The following is a 27,712-nucleotide window of genomic DNA, read 5'->3' as shown; positions in this document are numbered from 1 at the left end:
ATCTATATATTCTTCTAAGACTTTTAAAATTTTGGCCCTTATATTCAGGTTTATTATCTATTTTGGGTTAGTTTTTTTATATGATATAAAGAAAAGGCTCAATTTTATTCTTATGCCTGTGAAAATACAGTTTTTTTCTAGCACCATTTATTGAAGAAAACATTTCCCCCATTGAATTGTCTTGGCACCACTCTTGAAAATCAACTGACCTTAAATGTTAGGGTTATTTCTAGATTCTCAAATCTAATCCATTAATTTATACTGTCTACCACCATGCCAGTACCACAATCTATTTCTTTAGTAGTAAATTTTAAGTTAATAAGTAGGGGGTCTTCCACTTTGTTCTTATTTTCAGGATTGTTTTGCCTATTCTGGATCCCTTGCACTTTCATATAAATTTTATGACTAACCATATCTATAAATAAATTAACCATATTTATAAATAAGTAATTTGAGCATGTACGAAAAAAGAGATTGTCTTGTTAATTTCTGCAAAAAAAAGACAAGAGGAACTGTGATATTAACTGCATTGAATCTGAAAGTCAATTGGGAAAATATTGCTATCTTAACAGTATCTAACAGTATTAGATCTTCCATTCTATGAACATAGAGGATCTTTCCACACATTTAGCTCTTCTTTAATTTTTTCCAACAATTGTTTTTAATTTTTAGAGTATAAGTTAAACATTTATTTTTTAACTATGCCTTTTTGATGCTATTGTAAATAGAACTGTATTCTTAATTTTATTTTTGAATTATTTGTTGCTATTGTACAGAAATACAATTGATTTCTGTACACTGATAATGTACTCTATAAATGTCCTAAATTTATTAATTTTAGTTGTATGTGTGTATTTACTGGGTTTTTCTATATACAAGTTTGTTATCAGCAAGTAGAGATACCTTGACTTCTTTTTTTATCTGATGTCTTTTATTTATTTTGTTCTTACCTTCAGTACAAGGCTGAATGGAAAGTGAGAGCAGAAATCCTAGTCTTGCTCCTCATTGTCATAGGATCAACGTTTTCAGTCTTTCCCCTTTAACTATGATGTTAACTTCCACTTTTTTACAGATGCCCTCCACCAGGTTGAGGAAGTTTCCTTCTAGTCCTAGTTTGCTAAGTGTTTTTATTGTGCAAATTTATTCAATTTTTAAAAAATGATTTTTCTCTGTTTATTGTGATAATCATGTGATTTTTGCCCTCTCTTTGGTTAATATGGTGTTAAATATTAATTGATTTTCAGATGTTAATCTAAGCTTGCATTTTAGGAATAAATCTCACTAGATTATGGTGTATAATTATTTTAATATATTGTTGAACTATATTTTTCTAATATTTTGTTAAACATTTTCTATCTATAGCTATGAGGTATGTTAGCATACAATTTTTTGATATTTTTGTCAATCGTATTAATTCAAGTTTCATCTTTTCTAGCTTAAAAATGTGTAGGATTGATATTAATTTTTCTTGAAATATTTGGTAGAATTAGGAAAATCATGTAGATCTATGCTTTTCTCTGTGGGAAGTTTCTAAATTTGCTAATTCAGTCTCATCATTTTTATAGATCTGTTCATATGCTCTATTTATTTTTAAACAAATTTTGGTAGCTTATGTATTTGTATATTTAATCTAGATTATCTAATTTGTTGGCATATAATTGTGCACAATATTCCCTTAAAATACTATTTATCTCTATAAGGTTAATAGTGATAGATTTTTTTTCATTCCTGAACTCATTAATTTTAGTCTTCTCTCATTTTTCCTTGGTCTTTCTAGGTGCAGATTTTTCAATTTTGCTGAAAGTTTCTAAATACCAACATTTAGTTTTATTTTTTCCAATTGTTTTCCTATTCTGTCTTCATTTACTTTTGCTCTAATAGTTATAATTATTCCCTTTCATCTACTAAATTTGGGTTTAGTTTATGCTACTTTTTCTAATTTCTTAAGATAAAAATCTAGGGTATTTTTTCATGTGTCTGTTGACTGTATGAATGTCTTCTTTTGAGAAATGTCTGTTCATATCCTTTCCCCACTTTTTGATGGGGTTGTTTGTTTTTTTCTTGTAAATTTGTTTGAGTTCTTTGTAGATTCTGGATATTAGCCCTTTGTCAGATGAGTAGGTTGCAAAAATTTTCTCCCATTCTGTAGGTTGCCTGTTCACTCTGATGGTAGTTTCTTTTGCTGTGCAAAAGCTCTTTAGTTTAATTAGATCCCATTTGTCAATTTTGGCTTTTGCTGCCGTTGCTTGAAAAAATGCTCATCATCACTCGCCATCAGAGAAATGCAAATCAAAACCACAATGAGATACCATCTCACACCAGTTAGAATGGCAATCATTAAGAAGTCAGGAAACAACAGGTGCTGGAGAGGATGTGGAGAAATAGGAACACTTTTACACTGTTGGTGGGATTGTAAACTAGTTCAACCATTATGGAAAACAGTATGGCCATTCCTCAAGGATCTAGAACTAGATGTACCATATGACCCAGCCATCCCACTACTGGGTATATACCCAAAGGATTATAAATTATTCTACTACAAAGACACATGCACACGTATGTTTATTGCGGCACTATTCACAATAGCAAAGACTTGGAATCAACCCAAATGTCCATCTGTGACAGACTGGATTAAGAAAATGTGGCACATATACACCATGGAATACTATGCAGCCATAAAAAAGGATGAGTTTGCGTCCTTTGTAGGGACATGGATGCAGCTGGAAACCATCATTCTTAGCAAACTATCACAAGAAGAGAAAACCAAACACCGCATGTTCTCACTCATAGGTGGGAACTGAACAATGAGATCACTTGGACTCGGGAAGGGGAACATCACACACTGGGGCCTATCATGGGGAGGGGGGAGGAGGGAGGGATTGCATTGGGGAGTTATACATGATATAAATGATGAATTGATGGGTGCTGACGAGTTGATGGGTGCAGCACACCAACATGGCATAAGTATACATATGTAACAAACCTGCACGTTATGCACATGTACCCTAGAACTTAAAGTATAATAATAAAAAAAAAAAATAAATAAATAAATAAAAAAATAAAAGCAACTGGCCATTTACTACATTGTATAATTTTCAGCCCACAAGGGCTGAAATTCAGCCAGCCTTATGTCTTTTCTCACTCCAGGCTGAATATCCCTTATATAAATGCTTGTGACCAGAAAAAAAAAAAAAAAAAAAAAAAAAAAAAAGTTTAAAAGGTAATCAAAAAAATCTAACACTGGCTACCCGCTGAGGACCCTTTCCACGCTGTGGAAGCTTTATACTATCACTCTGCTCAATAAAGCCTACAGCTTTTTTTCTCTGGGTCCCATCCGTGTCTCTCTCTCACCGAGGGCTGCCGCCACACCAAATCTTTGGCGTGGCTAAGGCAAGAACCTTTGGTGTTACATTTTGGCAAGCCAGCCAGGAGGATCTCCAGGAAAGGCATCTAGATTGTCACGTGATGAGTAGGACTGGCCCTCTTTTGCTTGCTGTTCTGTCCTGTCCTTCCTTAGAATTCGGAGGCTAAACTCAGAACTTTTCGATCACTTAAAGGCGATTAGGGTGGCAGCTGGACTAAAGACACTGGTGTCAGACTGTCCAAAAAAGCGCTCTCTAACAACCCCGGACCCTCAGGGACTGGGGATGTCGGTTAGTCTCGAACCAGTTCAGAACTCTTTCACTTTCCGTGGCGGTCCGGAAGTACACCCAGGAGTTATCAGCGGATGTTCTAGTCTCCCAGATTTCCTGGTTGAGACCACGGCCCCGCCAGGGGCTCCCCTTGAAAGGGTTACTGAGCCTGAGACCGCCACATCTTCTGACCCCTGCCTCCTGGGTCCTAGTGTCCGCGGGCTAGACTTCTTTCCTCATTTTGCAAGCTAGGTTATTCCCACTAGGCCTGATGAAGATTCCCTATTTAGAAGTCTTTTTTTTTTTTTTTTTTTTGAAATTTAAAAATATTTATTGAACAGAAATATAAACATAAGCCCCAAAGAAAACAACATGACAAACTTTAAGTAAAATGTAATTTTCTCCTAATTAATATAACTGCTTTCTCTTCATGGTTTACAGAATGATGGATCTTTCCCTTCTATCCCTTTGTACCTATGGGTATCTAGCAGAAAAGTCCTTAGCTATGGCTATGGGTACACAGAAACTTCCTATAGATGATTATGTTCAAATGTTTATTTACTTTCCCTGGAATAAATTGGGGCACTGGCACTGGCTGGATTGATCACAGATCAGATACTCAGGAAGGTCTGATCCTCTTGAGTTCCACGTTTATGAGCAAAAAATGGACGCCATGGCTCGCTAACAGAAATTTTGTTGAATGTGTAGATATGGCACCCATCACCAACATTGTAAAAGGAAGTGGACCTCATACCTACATCCAGGAAAATCCCCACTCTGTGCAACTGGGGACTCACCCAGAGAGGAGTCAGGCATACTGTTGGCGGCAAAGACCTTTCCTTTTCCGCAACCCACAGTCAAGAAGCCGTGTTCTGAAGAAAGCACAATCTTCCCCTGTCGGTTCACAGATTCCTTACAAATGCCCACATTCCATACTTTGCTGGTGCCCACGTCCACCTCCCAGTAATGGCGGCCGGAAGTAAAGCGAGGGGCGCCCAGGATGCACAGTGCAGTGTCCAACCTCTCAGCTTGCTCTTTCTTATTCTGGCTGAAATTCCCACTTCGGAAGCTCCTCAGGTCTTCAGAAATGATGAGACAGTTGTTGGCTGTGTCCACATCCAAGGTCATATCCACTTGAAACTTCCTTATCTTTGGGTTCGTTGTTAGAATAGATTTCAGCTTGGGCTCTAGTTCCTTGATAATGGAAACCAGCGCCCTCAGCTTGTACTTGGGCTTGATGTCATTCTTCTGAGAGACCACAGAGCAGAAGCGGCACAGTAAACCTTCCCCATTGGGCTCCTTCTGCAGTGCATTGAGGCATTGGAGGCAGCAGACATATCCTCATTTCAACTGCATGGGTTCTTCAAGATCTTTTAGACAGACAGGACATCTAATGATTTGTTTGATTTGTTCAGCCATGGCAAATAGTCTCTCCTTCCGGAGTTTCTCCCCTGGACTCCAGCTGCTTCTGCGGACAACTCAGATCTCTAGAAGTCTTATATACTTGGGGTGGTGCCAAAAGATCCCTGTTCATAGTGCCCTCCAGGGTTTAGACAGGTGTCACCATTCGACGGCTATTTTAAAGGGCCAAATCCCCACCATAGTGTATGGTCCCCCACATCAAGACAATTCAAAGACAGGTCTGTAGTTTTCATGTAGATGGTCGACAAGCAGAGCATTTCCTCCATTGCTCCCCAAATAGACTTTTCCCATCCTTGGGGCCTCTCAAGTACAATCTGTGGTGCCTGGGTATAGCTCTTAGAGCTGACATTAAAACAGTTACGGGGATTCCTTAAAATCACTGACTTTTGCCAACTATGAATTCTTAAATACAATAAAATGACCAGGCCACTCTATACCCTAATTAAAAAAAAAATTCAAAAGACAAACACCCATCTAATAAAAACCAAAAACAAAAACAGCCTCCAAAACTTTAAAACAGGCTCTAGTACAAACTCCAGCCCTGAGCCTTCCCACAAGACAAAATTTCTCTTTATATGTCACCAAAAAAAACAGAAATAGCTCTTCAAGTTCTCACTCAAACTCACGGGACAACCCCACAACTAGCAACATACATAAATTTAAAAAATTAATATAGTAGCCAAAGACTGGCCTCACTGTTTACAGGTGGTTACAACAATAGCCAACTTAATGTCTAAGACTATTAAAATAATACAAGGAAAAAATCTCACCATCTAGACTACTCATAATGTAAACAACATATTAAAACTAAAAAAAAGTTTGTGACTCTCAACTGCCTACTCAAATACTAGACACTACTCCTTAAGGGACCAATATTTCAAATACACATGTGTATAGCCCTCAGCCCTGCCACTTTTATCCAAGAGGATGAGGAACCAATTAAACATAACTACCAACAAATTGTAACTCAGACTTATGCCGCCCAAAAAATCCCCTAAAAGTCCCCTTAGCTAACCCTAACCTTAACCTGTACTCCAGTAAAAATTCTTTTGTAAAAAATAAAGTACAAAAAACAGACTATGCCATAGTTAATGATACAACAGTACTTAAAAGAAAGTTCCCCCAGGGACCAGTATTAATTTAACAGAACTAGTAACACTTACCCAAGACTTAAAACGAAAAATAAATAAATAAATGAATGTATACACAAATAACAAGCATACTTATCTAGTCCTACATACACATACTACAATATAAAAAAATTCCTAACCTCTAAAAAAACACCCATTAAAAAATCATAAAGATATTACACACAGTACAAAAACCTAAAAAAAAATACAGTCTTACACTGCCAAGGCAAAAAAAAAAAAAAAAAAAAATACTACCAGACACTAAGGCCAAACTTACTGCCAGACAAAACTTTCCTCCAAAAATGCCCATAAAAGGACCCCTGGTATAAAACAACTCCCTTCAAAAAGTTAAGCCCCAGTATTCCCCAATTAAAACAAAATGGAGACTTTCACGAGGACATAATTTTCTCCCCTCGGGGTGACTAACAACAACAACAAAAAAGGTACTTATACCCAAAGCCGGCCAATAAAAAATACTTAAAACCCTTCACCAACTTCTCGTATGGATATTAGAAGTATCCATAAGATGGCCACATCCTTATTTACAGGGCCACACCTCCTCAAAACCATCTGACAATTAGTCAAAGCCTATAAAATGTGCCAAAAAAAAAAATAAATAACCCTTTAGTCCACCATAAGACCTCCCCAAAAAGACAAAAAGAGAAGACATTATCCCAGAGAAGACTAACCGTTAAATTTTACCCATATGCTAAAGTCAAAAAAATTTCAGTACTTATTGGTCTATAATACCTTTACAAATTAAATAAAAGCCTTCCCTTACAAAACAAAAATAGGCCCCCAAAATGGTTAAAGTTTTAGTTCATAAAATAATTCCTAAATTTAAACTTCCCAAAAACATACAAAACAACAATAAACCAACTTTTGACACTACAATAACTCAACAAATTTCGAAGACACTAAAAATACAGTATCACCCTCACAGTGCCTAGAGGCCACAATCCTCAAAAAAAGTCAAAAAAAAAAAAAAAAAAAAAAAAAAAAAAAACGAAAAAAAAAAAAAAAAAAACTAATGAAATACTTAAAAGACATTTTTAAAAAACTAACACAAAAAAACTCATCGCCCATGGCCCACTCTCTTGCTCATAGCCTTATTAAATAAAAATTCGAAACTCCACTCACAAAATGGGACTCAGTCCACATAAAATACTATACGGACAGCCTTTGCTCACAAATAACCTCCTACTCAACCAAAAAGTGGCCAATTTTTTCAAAAATATAACTTCTCTAACAAAATATCAACAAAATCTTAAAACTTTACCTAAAAAGTATAACAAAGAAAAATAAAATTATTTCGAACAAAAAATCTAGCATTGGTCAAGTCTCTCTCCCCTCTACCTCTCCATCTATAAATCCCTTATGGGAGGGACCATGCTCAATAATCCTCTCTACCCCCACCACAGTTAAAGTAGTAGGAGTAAAATCCTAAATTCACAACACCCAAGTCAAACGTTAAACATCTCCTAAAAAAATTACAAAATTATCAACTCAAAAGTCACAAGGTCAGCCAGACCAGCTTCAATACACCTGTCAGCCACTAGAAGACCTATGATATTCGAAGATGGCCGAATAGGAACAGCTCCAGTCTCCAACTCCCAGCGTGAGCGACACAGAAGACCGGTGATTTCTGCATTTTCAACTGAGGTACTGGGGTCATCTCACTAGGGAGTGCCAGACAATCGGTGCTGGTCAGCTGCTGCAGCCTGACCAGCGAGAGCTGAAGCAGGGCGAGGCATCACCTCACCCGGAAGCCAAGGGGGAAGGGAATCCGTTTTCCTAGCCAGGGGAACTGAGACAAACAACACCTGGAAAATCGGGTAACTCCCACCCCAATACTGCGCTTTAAGCAGACAGGAACACCAGGAGAATATATCCCACACGTGGCAGGGAGGGTCCCACGCCCACGGAGCCTCCCTCACTGCTAACACAGCAGTCTGCAGCGATCTATCCACAAGGCAGGAACGAGGCTGGGGGAGGGGCGCCCGCCATTACTGAGGCTTAAGTAGGTAAACAAAGCCGCTTGGAAGCTCGAACTGGGTGGAGCTCACAGCAGCTCAAGGAAGCCTGCCTGTCTCCGTAGTCTCCACCTCTGCGGACAGCGCACAGCTGAAGACCAACAGGGGAGGCAGCGGGGGCCGGTGCAGACGCGAACGACTCTGTCTGACAGCTTTGGGGAGAGCCGTGGATCTCCCAACACGGAGGATGAGATCTGAGAATGGACAGACTGCCTGCTCAGGTGGGTCCCTGACCCTTGAGTAGCCTAGCTGGGAGACATCCCCCACTAGGGGCAGTCTGAAACCCCACACCTCACAGGGTGGAGGACACCCCTGAGAGGAAACTTCCAAAGGAAGAATCAGACAGGTACACTCGCTGTTCAGCAATATTCTATCTTCGGCAACCTCTGCTGCTGATACCCAGGCAAACAGGGTCTGGAGTGGACCTCAAGCCATAGCCATCTCCAACAGACCAACAGACAGTCCTTCTGACTGTCAGAAGGAAAACTATCAAACAGAAGGACACCTATACCAAAACCCCATCAGTACGTCACCATCATCAAAGACCAGAGACAGATAAAACCACGAAGATGGGGAAGAAGCAGGACAGAAAAGCTGGAAATTCAAAAAATAAGAGCGCATCTCCCCCTGCAAAGGAGTGCAGCCCATCGCCAGTAACGGATCAAAGCTGGTCAGAGAATGACTTTGACGAGATGAGAGAAGAAGGCTTCAGTCCATCAAACTTCTCAGAGCTAAAGGAGGAATTACATACCCAGCACAAAGAAACTAAAAATCTTGAAAAAAGAGTGGAAGAATTGACAGCTAGACTCATTAATGCAGAGAAGATCATAAACGAAATGACAGAGATGAAAACCATGACACGAGAAATACGTGACAAATGCACAAGCTTCAGTAACCAACTCGATCAACTGGAAGAAAGAGTATCAGCGATTGAGGATCAAATGAATGAAATGAAGCAAGAAGATAAACCAAAAGAAAAAAGAAGAAAAAGAAATGAACAAAGCCTGCAAGAAGTATGGGATTATGTAAAAAGACCAAATCTACGTCTGATTGGGGTGCCTGAAAGTGAGGGGGAAAATGGAACCAAGTTAGAAAACACTCTTCAGGATATCATCCAGGAGAACTTCCCCAACCTAGTAGGGCAGGCCAACATTCAAATTCAGGAAATACAGAGAACGCCACAAAGATACTCCTCGAGAAGAGCAACTCCAAGACACATAATTGCCAGATTCACCAAAGTTGAAATGAAGGAAAAAATCTTAAGGGCAGCCAGAGAGAAAGGTCGGGTTACCCACAAAGGGAAGCCCATCAGACTAACAGCAGATCTCTCGGCAGAAACTCTACAAGCCAGAAGAGAGTGGGGGCCAATATTCAACGTTCTTAAAGAAAAGAATTTTCAACCCAGAATTTCATATCCAGCCAAACTAAGTTTCATAAGTGAAGGAGAAATAAAATCCTTTACAGATAAGCAAATGCTTAGAGATTTTGTCACCACCAGGCCTGCCTTACAAGAGACCCTGAAGGAAGCCCTAAACATGGAAAGGAACAACCGGTACCAGCCATCGCAAAAACATGCCAAAATGTAAGGACCATCGAGACTAGGAAGAAATTGCATCAACTAACGAGCAAAATAACCAGTTAATATCATAAAGACAGGATCAAGTTCACACACAACAATATTAACCTTAAATATCAATGGACTAAATGCTCCAATTAAAAGACACAGACTGGCAAACTGAATAAAGAGTCAAGACCCATCAGTCTGCTGTATTCAGGAGACCCATCTCACATGCAGAGACATACATAGGCTCAAAATAAAGGGATGGAGGAAGATCTACCAAGCAAATGGAGAACAAAAAAAAGCAGGGGTTGCAATCCTAGTCTCTGATAAAACAGACTTTAAACCATCAAAGATCAAAAGAGACAAAGAAGGCCATTACATAATGGTAAAGGAATCAATTCAACAAGAAGAGCTAACCCTCCTAAATAAATATGCACCCAATACAGGAGCACCCAGATTCATAAAGCAAGTCCTTAGAGACTTACAAAGAGACTTAGACACCCATACAATAATAATGGGAGACTTCAACACTCCACGGTCAACATTAGACAGATCAACGAGACAGAAAGTTAACAAGGATATCCAAGAATTGAACTCATCTCTGCACCAAGCGGACCTAATAGACATCTACAGAACTCTCCACCCCAAATCAACAGAATATACATTCTTCTCAGCACCACATCGCACTTATTCCAAAATTGACCACATAATTGGAAGTAAAGCACTCCTCAGCAAATGGAAAAGAACAGAAATTATAACAAACTGTCTCTCAGACCACAGTGCAATCAAACTAGAACTCAGGACTAAGAAACTCAATCAAAACCGCTCAACTACATGGAAACTGAACACCCTGCTCCTGAATGAATACTGGGTACATAACGAAATGCAAGCAGAAATAAAGATGTTCTTTGAAACCAATGAGAACAAAGATACAACATACCAGAATCTCTGGGACACATTTAAAGCAGTGTGTAGAGGGAAATTTATAGCACTAAATGCCCACAAGAGAAAGCAGGAAAGATCTAAAATTGACACTCTAACATCACAATTAAAAGAACTAGAGAGGCAAGAGCAAACACATTAAAAAGCTAGCAGAAGGCAAGAAATAACTAAGATCAGAGCAGAACTGAAGGAGATAGAGACACAAAAAACCCTTCAAAAAATCAATGAATCCAGGAGTTGGTTTTTTGAAAAGATCAACAAAATTGACAGACCGCTAGCAAGACTAATAAAGAACAAAAGAGAGAGGAATCAAATAGAGGCAATAAAAAATGATAAAGGGGATATCACCACCGACCCCACAGAAATACAAACAACCATCAGAGAATACTATAAACGCCTTTACGCAAATCAACTAGAAAATCTAGAAGGAATGGATAATTTCCTGGACACTTACACTCTCCCAAGACTAAACCAGGAAGAAGTGGAATCCCTGAATAGACCAATAGCAGGCTATGAAATTGAGGCAACAATTAATAGCCTACCCACCAAAAAAAGTCCAGGACCAGATGGATTCACAGCTGAATTCTACCAGAGGTACAAGGAGGAGCTGGTACCATTCCTTCTGAAACTATTCCAATCAATAGAAAAAGAGGGAATCCTCCCTAACTCATTTTATGAGGCCAGCATCATCCTGATACCAAAGCCTGGCAGAGACACAACAAAAAAAGAGAATTTTAGACCAATATCCCTGATGAACATCGATGCAAAAATTCTCAATAAAATACTGGCAAACCGGATTCAGCAGCACATCAAAAAGCTTATCCACCATGATCAAGTGGGCTTCATCCCTGGGATGCAAGGCTGGTTCAACATTTGCAAATCAATAAACATAATTCACCATATAAACAGAACCAAAGACAAGAACCACATGATTATCTCAATAGATGCAGAAAAGGCTTTTGACAAAACTCAACAGCCCTTCATGCTAAAAACGCTCAATAAATTCGGTATTGATGGAACGTACCTCAAAATAATAAGAGCTATTTATGACAAACCCACAGCTAATATCATTCTGAATGGGCAAAAATTGGAAAAATTCCCTTTGAAAACTGGCACAAGACAGGGATGCCCTCTCTCACCACTCCTATTCAACATAGTGTTGGAAGTTCCGGCTAGGGCAATCAGGCAAGAGAAAGAAATCAAGGGTATCCAGTTAGGAAAAGAAGAAGTCAAATTGTCCCTGTTTGCAGATGACATGATTGTATATTTAGAAAAACCCATCGTCTCAGCCCAAAATCTCCTTAAGCTGATAAGCAACTTCAGCAAAGTCTCAGGATACAAAATTAATGTGCAAAAATCACAAGCATTCTTATACACCAGTAACAGACAAGCAGAGAGCCAAATCAGGAATGAACTTCCATTCACAATTGCTTCAAAGAGAATAAAATACCTAGGAATCCAGCTTACAAGGGATGTAAAGGACCTCTTCAAGGAGAGCTACAAACCACTGCTCAGTGAAATCAAAGAGGACACAAACAAAAGGAAGAACATACCATGCTCATGGATAGGAAGAATCAATATCGTGAAAATGGCCATACTCCCCAAGGTTATTTATAGATTCAATGCCATCCCCATCAAGCTACCAATGAGTTTCTTCACAGAATTGGAAAAAAACTGCTTTAAAGTTCATATGGAACCAAAAAAGAGCACGCATGGCCAAGACAATCCTATGTCAAAAGGACAAAGCTGGAGGCGTCACGCTACCTGACTTCAAACTATACTACAAGGCTGCAGTAACCAAAACAGCATGGTACTGGTACCAAAACAGAGATATAGACCAATGGAACAGAACAGAGTCCTCAGAAATAATACCACACATCTACAACCATCTGATCTTTGACAAACCTGAGAGAAACAAGAAATGGGGAAATGATTCCCTATTGAATAAATGGTGCTGGGAAAATTGGCTAGCCATAAGTAGAAAGCTGAAACTGGATCCTTTCCTTACCCCTTATACGAAGATTAATTCAAGATGGATTAGAGACTTAAATGTTAGACCTAATACCATAAAAACCCTAGAAGAAAATCTAGGTAGTACCATTCAGGACATAGGCATGGGCAAGGACTTCATGCCTAAAACACCAAAAGCAATGGCAGCAAAAGCCAAAATTGACAAATGGGATCTAATTAAACTAAAGAGCTTTTGCACAGCAAAAGAAACTACCATCAGAGTGAACAGGCAACCTACAGAATGGGAGAACATTTTTGCAACCTACTCATCTGACAAAGGGCTAATATCCAGAATCTACAAAGAACTCAAACAAATATACGAGAAAAAAACAAACAACCCCATCAAAAAGTGGGCAAAGGATATGAACAGACATTTCTCAAAAGAAGTCATTCATACAGCCAACAGACACACGAAAAAACGTTCATCATCACTCGCCATCAGAGAAATGCAAATCAGAACCACAATGAGATACCATCTCACACCAGTTACAATGGCAATCATTAAGAAGTCAGGAAACAACAGTTGTTGGAGAGGATGTGGAGAAATAGCAACACTTTTACACTGTTGGTGGGATTGTAAACTAGTTCAACCATTATGGAAAACAGTATGGCAATTCCTCAAGGATCTAGAACTAGATGTACCATATGACCCAGCCATCCCACTACTGGGTATATACCCAAAGGATTATAAATTATTCTACTACAAAGACACATGCACACGTATGTTTATTGCGGCACTTTTCACAATAGCAAAGACTTGGAATCAACCCAAATGTCCATCTGTGACAGACTGGATTAAGAAAATGTGGCACATATACACCATGGAATACTATGCAGCCATAAAAAAGGATGAGTTTGCATCCTTTGTAGGGACATGGATGCAGCTGGAAACCATCATTCTTAGCAAACTATCACAAGAAGAGAAAACCAAACACCGCATGTTCTCACTCATAGGTGGGAACTGAACAATGAGATCACTTGGACACGGGAAGGGGAACATCACACACTGGGGCCTATCATGGGGAGGGGGGAGGAGGGAGGGATTGCACTGGGGAGATTTACATGAAATAAATGATGAATTGATGGGTGCTGACGAGTTGATGGGTGCAGCACACCAACATGGCATAAGTATACATATGTAACAAACCTGCACGTTATGCACATGTACCCTAGAACTTAAATTAAAAAAAAAAAAAGAAGACCTCTGTCTTCTATTAAAAAAAAAAAAACTCCTACTGTTAATCCTAAAAAAAAAAAAAAAAAATACCTTTTCCTACCTAAAAAAAAAAAAGTAAAAACCTACATAATCTTTAACATCTCTCTTTACTCTTTTTAATAAAATCCTTCTACTGTTTCGTTACATTATTAAATAGTATACTAACTATACTTTTTACAGTAAAATTATATGCTGTAACTCCAGCAGAGTCAAAAATCTTAATCATATCAACCTTTCTTCTATCGTCCTTCCAACAACAACTTACTCCTTTTCCCCCCTCTTTCCTATGACCGTTCCACCTACAACACGTCATAACTCCTCTTAAGCCTCCTGCCACTCTCTTCGTACTTATGTTCCTTTCTCCAACTATAACACACCCCCCATGTCAGTGTGCCTCTCCTAAAAGAGTCAACTGACATTCTCTCAAAAAGTCTTGGGAATTAGGTAGCCCCTTCCAGACACCCACATCTTTTGCCACATATACTTATATATATAGAAAATAATGTTATAAAACTACTTCTCTCTGTTCTCCCAATAGTCGTACATATCACCAAAAAAAAAAAAAAAAAAAAAAAAAAAAAAAAAAAACTAACTCCCTAAAAAATGGGGGCCCAACACTTGTTAGACATATTATACCCATATAGGTATGTCTAACAAAGGAGACATTCAAAATAAGACTAAAAAATGACATATCCAACAAATAATTTAAAATTTAGTCCAACTCTCCAATACTCCCAGTCCATACAAAAAATTAGACCCTTCCAGACTACAAAAAACTCTTAACTCTCATTCTCATCTCTAAAGCCTATTTAACACCACCCTTACAAAAATACAAAAAGCCTCTCCTAATAATCCACCCAACTGTTGAGTGTGTCTTTCCTTATATTTTCAACTATATGTACCAGTCCCTGTCCCCAAACAGTAAAACTTATCCCCCCCAGTCCTAAACATCACCAAATTAATCAGTCCCATAGTCATCAGTTTACCAACCACACAGACCTCAAATCTCACATACATAAACTTCAACATGACTCTCAATAAAAACGTCTCCCAATGTCAGTCCTAAATATCAATAACCTCAGGTTTCACCTGTCTAAGTTCAGACATTTTTTTCATCTATAATAACACAGCCTATCAATTCCTAAACGGCACTCCAAAAAAACTATACTTTCTCTCCTTTCTAACACCTCCCCTGTCCATATATACTAAACAAATGTTACAAAGTCTCCTTATACCCCAATCTTGCCACACACAATCCCTTATTGTCCCTTTTATTATAAAAGGCAAAATACTAGGCAAACTTAAGACTAAAATTAGAGACATAATCTCCTCCACCCAATTCTATTATAAATTATCACAAAAATTAAATAATAGCATAAAACAAGTTGCCATCTCCCTAGTGATCCTACAAAGCCAACTTAATTCTCTAACTACGGTAGTCCTACAAAACCAGAGAACCCTAAACTTATTAACAACTAAAAGAGAAAAAAGCTGCCTCTTCTTAAAAAAACAAAAAGTTACTATTTCGTTGACCAGTCAAAAATCATTACTAAAAAATAAAATAAAATTAACAAATTAAAAAAGACACTCAAAGTCCTAAAACATATTTAATAAATAAATACCTTGACTCCTCCCCTTTCTAGGCCCTACAACAGCCATCCTACTATTACTCACTTTCGGGCCTTACATTTTTAACCTCCTTGTCAAATTTGTTTCCTCCAAAATCAAGGCCATCAAACTACAAATACTCTTACAAATAAAACCTCAAGTAAACTCAACTCACAACTTCTACCAAGGACTCCTATGTCAACCCACTGGTCCCTCACTAGCCTAAAAAGTTCCCCTCTAAAAGACGCCATAACTACAGGGACCTTAGTTCTCCCCTAATCAACAAAAGGTAATGAAAACAATGCTGTCCAATTCCCAACAGCAGTTGGGATGTCCAGTCTAAAAGGGGGACTGAGAGAAGGTTCCAGCTGGGCTTCCTGGGTCGAGTAGGGGCTCAGAAAGCTGTGAAACTCATTTCCTGCAACAGGACTTACTTTGGTCCTGGGTGAATAATATTTAAGATATATACTTAAAATATTCCTAACATCAGAATTTGTGCATGTGTTTTCTTCCCCAAGAAAGCTATAAACAGCAAAATTTTTGCTGTAAGCTTCCCTGTGTCCTCTCTCCCTCTCTCCCTTTCCCCTCAAGTAAAACTAAAAAGAATTTTAAAAGCCCATTTTTCTGTGATCAGCAGACCTTATTTATGCTCTCAATTCCAATTCCTTGTAAACACAATTTGTAAAATCCTGTGAGATACTGTCTTCTTTCCTGTGCCCCTACAAGGTTATAAAGTAAATAAAACTTAAGTTACAATTCTGGGTTTCCTCAAGATCTAAGACATATTAATTGTCTTTGTTTCTTGCTCTGGTAACATCTTCCCGCGGCACGTATTTACGCCTTAAAAAGTTTAAAAGGTAATCAAAAATCTAACACTGGCTACCCACCCAGGATGCCTTCCACACTGTGGAAGCTTTATACTATCACCCTGCTCAATAAAGCCTACAGCTTTTTTACTCTAGGTCCGATCCGTGTCTCTCTCTCCCCGCAGGCTGCCTCCACACCAAAACTTTGGTGTGGCTAAGGCAAAAACCTTTGGTGTTACAAAACCACAAAAGACCTCAAATAGTCAAAGTTATCCCAGGAAAAAAACTGGAGAAATTACATTACCTGACTTCAAATTATAATACTGAGCTATATTAACCAAGATACCATGGTACTGGCATTAAAACAGGAATATAAACCAACAGAACCGAATACAGAACAAAGAAACAAATCTACACATCCACAATGAACTCATTTTTGGCAAAAAGCCAATAATACACGTTGGGAAAAAGACAGCGTCTTCAATAAATAGTGCTGGGAAAACTGGCTAGCCATACTGAAAAGAATAAAACTAGACTACTATATCTTCCCACATACAAGCATCAAATCAAAATAGATACTTAAACATGAGACCTCGAACTATGAAACTAATCAAAGAAAACACTGAAGAAACTTTTCAGGACAATGGACTGGGCAAGAATTTCTTGAGTAATACCTCACAAATACAGACAACAAACACAAAAATGGACAAATGGAATCACATCAAGTTAACACACTTATACACAACAAGGGAAACAATTAAAAAAGCATGAAGAGACAACACACAGAGTAAGATAAAATATTTGCAAGCTATCCATCTAACAAAAGATTAGTAATCAAAATATACAAGGGAGTTATACAACTCTATAGGAAAAATATCTAATAATCCAGTTAAAAATGGTCAAAAATTCTTAATAGACATTTATCAAAAGAAGACATACAAATGGCAAACATGCATATAACAAGGTGTGGAACATTGTTGATCATCAGAGAAATGAATATCAAAACTACAGTGAGATATCATCTCACCCCAGTTAAAATGGCTTTTATACAAAAAATAGGAAATAACAAATACCGTTGAGGATGCGGAGAAAAGGTAACACGATTACACGGTTAGTGGGAAAGTAAATTAGTACCACAATTTTTGGAGACTCCTCAAAAAACTAAAAAGAAAGCTACCATGTGATCCAGCAGTTCCACTGCTAGGTATATTCCCATAAGAAGGGAAATCTGTGTATTAAAAAGAGACCTGCTCTCTCAAATGTTGCAGCACTATTCACAATAGCCAAGATTTGCAAGCAACCTAAGTGTTCCTCAACAGACAAATAGATAAAGAAAAAATCTGGTACATAAACACAATGGACTGCTATTCAGCCATAAAAACGAATGAGATCCTTTCATTTGCAACAACTTGAATGGAATTCAAATTGATTCTGTTAAGTGAAATAAGCCACGCATTGAAAGACAAACTTTGTATGTTTTTCACTTATTTTTCAAAGCTAAAAATTGAAACAATCAAATCGTGGAGATAGGAGGTAGAAAAATGGTTACCAGCAGCTGGGAAGGGTAGTAGGTGATGAGAGTGGGTTTGGTTCATATGTACAAAAAAAAAAAAAAAAAAGAATGAAAAAGACATAGCAGTTGATAGCGTAACAGTGTGACTACAGTCAATAATAATTTATCGTATACTTTATTTTATTTTATTTATTTATTATAATTATTATACTTTAAGTTCTAGGGTACATGTGCATAACGTGCAGGTTTGTTACATATGTATACTTGTGCCACGTTGGTGTGCTGCACCCATCAACTCATCAGCACCCATCAATTCATCATTTATATCAGGTAAAACTCCCAATGCAATCCCTTCCCCCTTCCCCCTCACCATGATAGGCCCCGGTGTGCAATGTTCCCATTCCCGAGTCCAAGTGATCTCATTTTTCAGTTCCCACCTCTGAGTGAGAACTTGTGGTGTTTGGTTTTCTCTTCTTGTGATAGTTTGCTAAGAATGATGGTTTCCAGCTGCATCCATGGCCCCACAAAGGATGCAAACTCATCCTTTTTTATGGCTGCATAGTATTCCATGGTGTATATGTGCCACATTTTCTTAATCCAGTCTGTCACAGATGGACATTTGGGTTGATTCCAAGTCTTTGCTATTGTGAATAGTGCTGCAATAAACATACGTGTGCATGTGTCTTTATAGCAGCATGATTTATGATCCTTTGGGTGTATATGCAGTAATGGGATGGCTGGGTCATATGGTACTTCTAGTTCTAGATCTTTGAGGAATCGCCATACTGTTTTCCTTAATGGTTGAACTAGTTTACAATCCCACCAACAGTGTAAAAGTGTTCCTATTTCTCCACATCCTCTCCAGCACCTGTTGTTTCCTGACTTTTTAATGATTGCCATTCTAACTGGTGTGAGATGGTATCGCATTGTGGTTTGATTTGCATTTCTCTGATGGCCAGTGATGATGAGCATTTTCTCATGTGTCTGTTGGCTGTATGAATGTCTTCTTTTGAGAAATGTCTGTTCATATCCTTTGCCCACTTTTTGATGGGGTTGTTTGTTTTATACTTCTAAATTTGTTTGAGTTCTTTGTAGGTTCTGGATATTAGCCCTTTGTCAGATGAGTAGATTGCAAAAATGTTCTCCCATTCTGTAGGTTGCCTGTTCACTCTGAGGGTAGTTTCTTTTGCTGTGCAGAAGCTCTTTAGTTTAATTAGATCACATTTATCAATTTTGCCTTTTGTTGCCGTTGCTTTTGGTGTTTTAGACATGAAGTCCTTGCCTGTGCCTATGTTCTGAATGGTATTACCTAGGTTTTCTTCTCAGGTTTTTATGGTATTAGGTCTAACATTTAAGTCACTAATCCATCTTGAATTAATTTTTGTATAAGGAGTAAGGAAAGGATCCAGTTTCAGATCTCTACTTATGGCTAGCCAATTTTCCCAGCACCATTTATTAATTAGGGAATCCTTACCCCATTTCTTGCTTCTCACAGGTTTGTCAAAGATCAGATGGCTGTAGATGTGTGGTATTATTTCTGATGACTCTGTTCTATTCCATTGGTCTATATCTCGGTTTTGGTACCAGTACCATGCTGTTTTGGTTACTGTAGCCTTGTAGTATAGTTTGAAGTCAGGTAGCGTGATGCCTCCAGCTTCGTTCCTTTGACTTAGGATTGTCCTGGGAATGCGGGCTCTTTTTTGGTTCCATATGAAGTTTAAAGTAGTTTTTCCAATTCTGTGAAAAAACTCGTTGGTAGCTTGATGGGGATGGCATTGAATCTATAAATAACCTTGGGCAGTATGGCCATTTTCACGATATTGATTCTTCCTATCCATGAGCATGGTTTGTTCTTCCATTTGTTTGTGTCCTCTTTTATTTCACTGAGCAGTGGTTTGTAGTTCTCCTTGAAGAGGTCCTTCACATCTCTTGTAAGATGGATTCCTAGGTATTTTATTCTCTTTGAAGCAATTGTGAATGGAAGTTCATTGCTGACTTGGCTCTCTGCTTGTCTGTTACGGGTGTATAAGAATGCTTGTGATTTTTGCACATTAATTTTGTATCCTGAGACTTTGCTGAAGTTGCTTATCAGCTTAAGGAGATTTTGGGCTGAGACAATGGGGTTTTCTAAATATACAATCATGTCATCTGCAAACAGGGACAATTTGACTTCTTCTTTTCTTAACTGAATACCCTTGATTTCTTTCTCTTGCCTGATGGCCCTAGCCAGAAATTCCAACACTATGTGGGATAGGAGTGGTGAGAGAGGACATCCCTGTCTTGTGCCAGTTTTCAAAGGGAATTTTTCCAGTTTTTGCCCATTCAGAATGATATTGGCTATGGGTTTGTCATAAATAGCTCTTATTATTTTGAGATACGTTCCATCAATACCAAATTTATTGAGCGTTTTTAGCATAAAGGGCTGTTGAATTTTTTCAGAGGCCTTTTCTGCATCCATTGAGATAATCATATAGTTTTTGTCTTTGGTTCTGTTTATATGCTAGATTATGTTTATTGATTTGCATATGTTGAACCAGCCTTGCATCCCAGGGATGAAGCCCACTTGATCATGGTGGATAAGCTTTTTGATGTGCTGCTGGATCTGGTTTGCCAGTATTTTATTGAGGATTTTTGCATCGATGTTCTTCAGGGATATTGGTCTAAAATTCTCTTTTTTTGTTGTGTCTCTACCAGGCTTGGTATCAAGATGATATTGGCCTCATAAAATGAGTTATGAGGAGTCCTTCTTTTTCTATTGATTGGAATAGTTTCAGAAGGAATGGTACCAGCTCCTCCTTGTACCTATGGTAGAGTTCAGCTGTGAATCCATCTGGTCCTGGAGTTTGTTTGGTTGGTAGGCTATTAATTATTGCCTCAATTTCAGAGCCTGCTATTGGTCTATTCAGGGATTCAGCTTCTTCCAGCTTTAGTCTTGGGAGAGTGTAAGTGTCCAGGAAATTATCCATTTCTTCTAGATTTTCTAGTTGATTTGTGAAGAGGTGTTTATAGTATTCTCTGATGGTAGTTTGTATTTCTGTGGGGTCGGTGATGATATCCCCTTTATCATTTTTTATTGCATCTATTTGATTGTTCTCTCTTTTCTTCTTCATTAGTCTTGCTAGTGGTCTATCAATTGTGTTGATCTTTTCATAAAATCAACTCCTGGATTCATTGATTTTTTGGAGAGTATTTTGTGTCTCTATCTCCTTCAATTCTACTCTGATCTTAGTTATTTCTTGTCTTCTGTTGCCTTTTGAATATGTTTCTTCTTTCTTCTCTAGTTCTTTTAATTGTGATGTTCGGGTGTCAATTTTAGATCTTTCCAGCTTTCTCTTGTGGGCATTAAGTGCTATAAATTTCCCTCTACACACTGCTTTCAATGTGTCCCAGAGATTCTGGCATGTTGTATCTTTGTTCTCATTTGTTTCAGAGAACATCTTTATTTCTGCCTTCATTTCGTTATGTACCCAGTAGTCATTCAGGAGCAGGTTATTCAGTTTCCATGTAGTTGAGCGGTTTTGATTGAGTTTCTTAGTCCTGAGTTCTAGTTTGATTGCACTGTGGTCTGAGAGACAGTTTGATATAATTTCTGTTCTTGTAAATTTGCTGAGGAGTACTTTACTTCCAATTGTGTGGTCAATTTTGGAGTAAGTGTGATGTGGTTTTGAGAAGAATGTATATTCTGTTGATTTGGGATGGAGAGTTCTGTAGATGTCTGTTAGTTCTGCTTGCTGCAGAGATGAGTTCAATTCCTGGATATCCTTGTTAACTTTCTGTCTCGTTGACCTGTCTAATGTTGACAGTGGAGTGTTGAAGTCTCCCATTATTATTGTATGGGAGTCTAAGTCTTTTTGTGTGTCTCTAAGGACTTGCTTTATGAATCTGGGTGCTCCTATATTGGGTACATATATATTTAGGAGAGTTAGCTCTTCCTGTTGAATTGATCCCTTTACCATTATGTAGTGGCCTTCTTTGTCTCTTTTGATCTTTGATGGTTTAAAGTCTGTTTTATCAGAGACTAGGATTGCAACCCCTGCTTTTTTTTCGTTTCCATTTGCTTGGTAGATCTTCCTCTATCCCTTTATTTTGAGCCTATGTGTGTCTCTGCATGTGAGATGGCTCTCCTGAATACAGCAGACTGATGGGTCCTGACTCTTTATCCAGTTTGCCAATCTGTGTCTTTTACTTAGACCATATAGTCCATTTACATTTAAGGTTAATATGGTTATGTGTGAACTTGATCCTTCTATTATGATATCAACTGGTTATTTTGCTCGTTTGATGATGCAGTTTCTTCCTAGCCTCGATGGTCTTTACATTTTCGCATGTTTTTTGCAATAGCTGGTACCGGTTGTTCCTTTCCATGTTTAGTGCTTCCTTCATGGTCTCTTTTAAGGCAGGCCTGGTGGTGACAAAATCTCTAAGCATTTGCTTATCTGTAAAGGATTTTATTTCTCCTTCACTTATGAAACTTAGTTTGGCTGGATATGAAATTCTGGGTTTAAAATTCTTTTCTTGGCTGAGCTCTGTGGCTCAAGCCTGTAATCCCAGCACTTTGGGAGGCCAAGATGGGTGGATCACACGGTCAGGAGATCAAGACCGTCCTGGCTAACATGGTGAAACGCTGTCTCTACGAAAAAAATACAAAAAAACTAGCTGAGTGAGGTGGCGGGCCCATGTAGTCCCAGCTAATATAGTCCCAGCTACTTGGGAGGCTGAGGCAGGAGAATGGCATGAACCCGGGAGGCAGAGTTTGCAGTGAGCTGAGATCCGGCCACTGCACTCCAGCCTGAGCGACAGAGCGAGACTCCGTCTCAAAAAAAAAAAAATAAATAAAAAATAAAAAAAAAAAAAAAAAAAAAAATCTTTTCTTTAGGAATGTTGAATATTGGCCCCCACTATCTCCTGGCTTGTAGAGTTTCTGCCAAGAGATCTGCTGTTAATCTGATGGGCTTCCCTTTGTGGGTAATCTGGCCTTTCTCTCTAGCTCCCTTAATTTTTTTTTCCTTCATTTCAACTTTGGTGAATCTGGCAATTATGCGTCTTGTAGTTGCTCTTCTTGAGGAGTATCTTTGTGGCATTCTCTGTATTTCCTGAATTTGAATGTTGGCCTGCCTTACTAGGTTGAGGAAGTTCTCCTGGGTGATATCCTGAAGAGTGTTTTCCAACTTGGTTCCATTTTCCCCCTCACTTTCTGGCACCACAATCAGACGTAGATTAGGTCTTTTTACATAATTCCATACTTCGTGCAGGCTTTTTTCATATCTTTTTCTTCTTTTTTCTTTAGATTTTTCTTCTCGCTTCATTTTATTCATTTGATCCTCAATCGCTGATACTCTGTCTTCCAGTTGATCGAGTCGATTACTGAAGCTTGTGCATTTGTCACATATTTCTCGTGTCATGGTTTTCATCTCTGTCAGTTCGTTTATGGCCTTCTTTGCATTAATTATTCTGGTTATCAATTCTTCCACTCTTTTTTCAAAATTTTTAGTTTCTTTGCACTGGGTACGTAATTCTTCCTTTAGCTCTGAGGAGTTTGATGGACTGAAGCCTTCTTCTCTCATCTTGTCAAAGTCATTCTCCATCCAGCTTTGATCTGTTGCTGGCGATGAGCTGCGTTCCTTTGCAAGGGGAGATACGCTCTTATTTTTTGAATTTCCAGCTTTTCTGCCCTGCTTTTTCCCCATCTTTGTGATTTTGTCTGCCTCTGGTCTTTGATGATGGTGACGTACTGATGTGGTTTTGGTGTGGGTGTCCTTCCTGTTTGTTAGTTTTCCTTCTAACAGTCAGGACCCTCAGCTGTAGGTCTGTTGGAGATTTGCTTGAGGTCCACTCCAGACCCTGTTTGCCTGGGTGTCAGCAGCAGAGGCTGCAGAAGATAGAATATTGCTGAACAGCGAGTGTACCTGTCTGATTCTTGCTTTGGAAGCTTCCTCTCAGGGGTGTACTCCACCGTGTGAGGTGTGGGGTGTCAGTCTGCCCCTAGTAGGGGATGTCTCCCAGTTAGGCTCCTCAGGGGTCAGGGATCCACCTGAGCAGGCAGTCTGTCCGTTCTCAGATCTCAACCTCCATGTTGGGAGATCCACTGCTCTCTTCAAAGCTCTCAGACAGAGTCATTTGTGTCTGCAGAGGTTTCTGCTGCTTTGTTGTTGTTGTTTAGCTGTGCCCTGTCCTCCGAGGTGGAGTCTACAGAAACAGGCAGGGCTCCTTGAGCTGCTGTGAGCTCCACCCAGTTCGAGCTTCCCAGTGGCTTTGTTTACCTACTTAAGCCTCAGCAATGGCAGGCGCCCCTCCCCAGCCTCCCTGCTGCCTTGCAGTTAGATCGCAGACTGCTGTGCTAGCAATGAGGGAGGCTCCGTGGGCGGGCATGGGACCCTCCTGGCCAGGTGTGGTCAGGTGTTGTGTGTCTCAGTTCCCCTGGCTAGGAAAAGGGATTCCCTTCCCCCTTGCGCTTCCCAGGTGAGGCCATGCCTTGCCCTGCTTCAGCTCTCGCTGATCAGGCTGCAGCAGCTCACCAGCACTGATTGTCCGCCACTCCCTAGTGAGATGAACCCAGTACCTCAGTTGAAAATGCAGACATCACCTGTCTTCAATGTCACTGGCGCTGGGAGCTGGAAACTGGAGTTGTTCCTATTTGGCCATCTTGCTCCGCCCCTCTATCGTATATTTTAAAATAACTAAAAGTGTATACTTAGATTGTTAATAACACAAAGAATGGATAAATGCTTGAGGCAATGAATATCTGTACCCTGATGTGATGATTACATCTTGTATGCCTGTACCAAAATATCTCATGTATCTCATAAATATATATACCTACTAGATAACCACAAAAACTAAACATAAAAAATTAAAAGTAAATTAATTTTGTAAGTGTAATGAAATTCTTGTTTTTTATCCATAGCCAAATTAAAGTTATATATATCTGGAAGTTTGTTGACATGGTATCATTTACAGTGACATCGTTTCAGACAAAATGTAGTTCTAGGAAAATACAAGTAAGACAAGCTACTGTATCTACTGCAATACTGGTTAATTATGTTATGAATCCTCATGCTGTCAGATACTCTTGGTCACCACAGATCAAATTTAAGGTCAGGCACAGTAACTCACGCCCATAATCCCAACACTTTGGGAGGCAGAGGTGGGTGGATCACTTGAGGTCAGGAGTTCGAGACCAGACTGGCCAACATTGTGAAACCCTGTCTCTACTAAAAACACAAAACTTAGCCAGATGTGGTGACACAGACCTCTAGTGCAAGCTACTTGGGAGGCTGAGGCAGGAGAATTGCTTGAACCCAGGAGGCAGAGGTTGCAGTGAGCAGAGATCGAGCCACGCACTCCAGCCTGGGAGACAGAATGAGACTGTGTCTCAATAAAAAACAAACAAAAAAAAAAAAAAAGAAAAAAAAGAAAAAGAAAAAAATTAAGAAGCAATGACATGATTATAACATTAGTTTTTTTAGGCATACTAATCTTAAGGTATTTATTCAGGATGGCATTTGTGAGGATAGTGAGCCTGGAGGTGAGAAAACAGTATGAAAGCTATTAGTAATAACCAAGATGTGAGGTAAAAGCAGATAATACATGTGTTTTCATTTTCTCTTAATTTCATTTGAATGTTTACTGGTACAATATAAGAGATCATTTTGTCCATGCCTTTCTCTCACTACATTGTGAACTCTTTAGAGACATGCTATGTCTTTTGATCTCACAATGTCAATATCCCTTGAATTAATTAATAGTAAGTCACTATTTTTCTCCGTATCTTTAATTTGAGTGAACAAATTGCCAGAGGGCTTAGATAGGCTTCTTCATAAAAGGGAAGAAACATCGGTAAGGAATTCTCAAAGGCTACTTCTCTAAATTATATAAATCTAAATTCATTTGATCAGTATCTCAACATCCCAATTCTCAAATACTTCATAGGGGCATAGGAGTGATAATTTATGATAAATGCTAGAAGAAAATTTGCATGAACTCAGTCAGTTCTTAATTTATTTCCTCAAACAAAAATCTCAAATAAATGCTATGCATTATCTTATCTGCTCAGTGAAATAAAAAGAAAAATTCCCCTCCAATGTGCAATAAATACATAACATATCACTGAGAATTATACGTGCTTCAAATGTTTGTATATTTTGTGGATTTTAATAATGTTTTACACTTAATAGATATTATAAAAGTAAGTCTAGTATTAGACAAATTTTTATTAAATTCAAATAAAGGTTCATAGGCTTGAGACACTTGATGAATTTAAATAATAAGAATAAGCAACCCTTGGCCCAATTTAAGGGGTATTTTTTCCATAACCACTTACTGTATTTAACAATTGAACATGGTTTAAAGCAGAAATGTTTTTTAAAAAACCACAGGAGGCCAGGCACGGTGGCTCAAGCCTGTAATCCCAGCACTTTAGGAGGCCAAGGCAGGCGGATTGCCTGAGCTCCGGAGTTCGAGACCAGCCTGGGTAACACAGTGAAAACTTGTCTCTACTAAAATACAAAAAAAATTAGCTTGGGATGGTGGCGTGTGCCTGTAATCCCAGCTATTCGGGAGGTGGAGGTTGCAGTGTGCCAAGATTGTGCCACTACAATCCAGCCTGGGTGAAAGAGCAAGACTACATCTATAAAACAAACAAACAAACAAAAACAGAAAACAAAAAAAACAAACAAAAAAACACAGTAAACATTTTGTTAAAACCTGCCACAGAAATTTAAAAATCAATTATTTTAACAGACATTTCTATTAATAATTAAATCATGACAGAAGAATAATTTGAAAGAGTAGCTATTTTCCCCTTGCAATATAATCTTGTACATTTTAGTTAATCTCTGAATTAATTTATTTTGCTAGAAGATTCTGCTTTAATTACCAAAGGAAGGAATAGCAGCAGAACTAAATATAAGAGCATTTTTTGGCTTTTAATTTTCAAAATTTTCAGTGGGAAAGCTGAAAGAATTCAGATTATGAAGAAATGAACAGTGAATTTGTGAGATTGCCTACTGATGAATAAGACCACAGCTATCTAATCTCAAGCTATGTAAAAGTTTCCCACTGAAGAAGAAAGTCAAGGTAAAGAAAAGAAAGAAGGGGGGGCGGAGCAAGATGGCCGAATAGGAACAACTCCAGTCTCCAACTCCCAGCGCGAGCGACACAGAAGACCGGTGATTTCTGCATTTTCAACTGAGGTACTGGGGTCATCTCACTAGGGAGTGCCGGACAATCGGTGCTGGTCAGCTGCTGCAGCCTGACCAGCGAGAGCTGAAGCAGGGCGAGGCATCGCCTCACCTGGAAGCGCAAGGGGGAAGGGGATCCGTTTTCCTAGCCAGGGGAACTGAGACACACAACACCTGGAAAATCGGGTAACTCCCACCCCAATACTGCGCTGTAAGCATACAGGCATTCCAGGAGAATATATCCCACACCTGGCCGGGAGGGTCCCACGCCCACGAAGCCTCCCTCACTGCTAACACAGCAGTCTGCCGCGATCTATCCGCAAGGCAGCAGCGAGGCTGGGGGAGGGGCGCCCGCCATTGCTGAGGCTTAAGTAGGTAAACAAAGCCGCTGGGAAGCTCGAACTGGGTGGAGCTCACAGCAGCTCAAGGAAGCCTGCCTGTCTCTGTAGTCTCCACCTCTGGGGACAGCGCACAGCTGAAGACCAACAGGGGAAGTAGCAGGAGCCGGTGCAGACGCGAACGACTCTGTCTGACAGCTTTGGGGAGAGCCGCGGATCTCCCAACGCGGAGGTTGAGATCTGAGAACGGACAGACTGCCTGCTCAGGTGTGTCCCTGACCCCTGAGTAGCCTAGCTGGGAGAAATCCCCCACTAGGGGCAG

The 27,712-nt window shown here is 39.1% G+C and overlaps 1 pseudogene; it reads right to left on the bottom strand.

Moving 5' to 3' along the window:
• Positions 1-4,186: 4,186 nt before the first annotated feature.
• On the bottom strand, positions 4,187-5,051 carry LOC104669603 (annotated as a pseudogene).
• Between the last annotated feature and the right edge of the window lie 22,661 nt (positions 5,052-27,712).

The sequence above is a fragment of the Rhinopithecus roxellana genome, chromosome 7 (genome assembly GCF_007565055.1).
Source record: "Rhinopithecus roxellana isolate Shanxi Qingling chromosome 7, ASM756505v1, whole genome shotgun sequence".
Taxonomy (NCBI): Eukaryota; Metazoa; Chordata; class Mammalia; order Primates; family Cercopithecidae; genus Rhinopithecus; species Rhinopithecus roxellana.
Note: the sequence above shows the minus strand (reverse complement) of the source record. Positions and strands in the feature narration are given on the sequence as shown.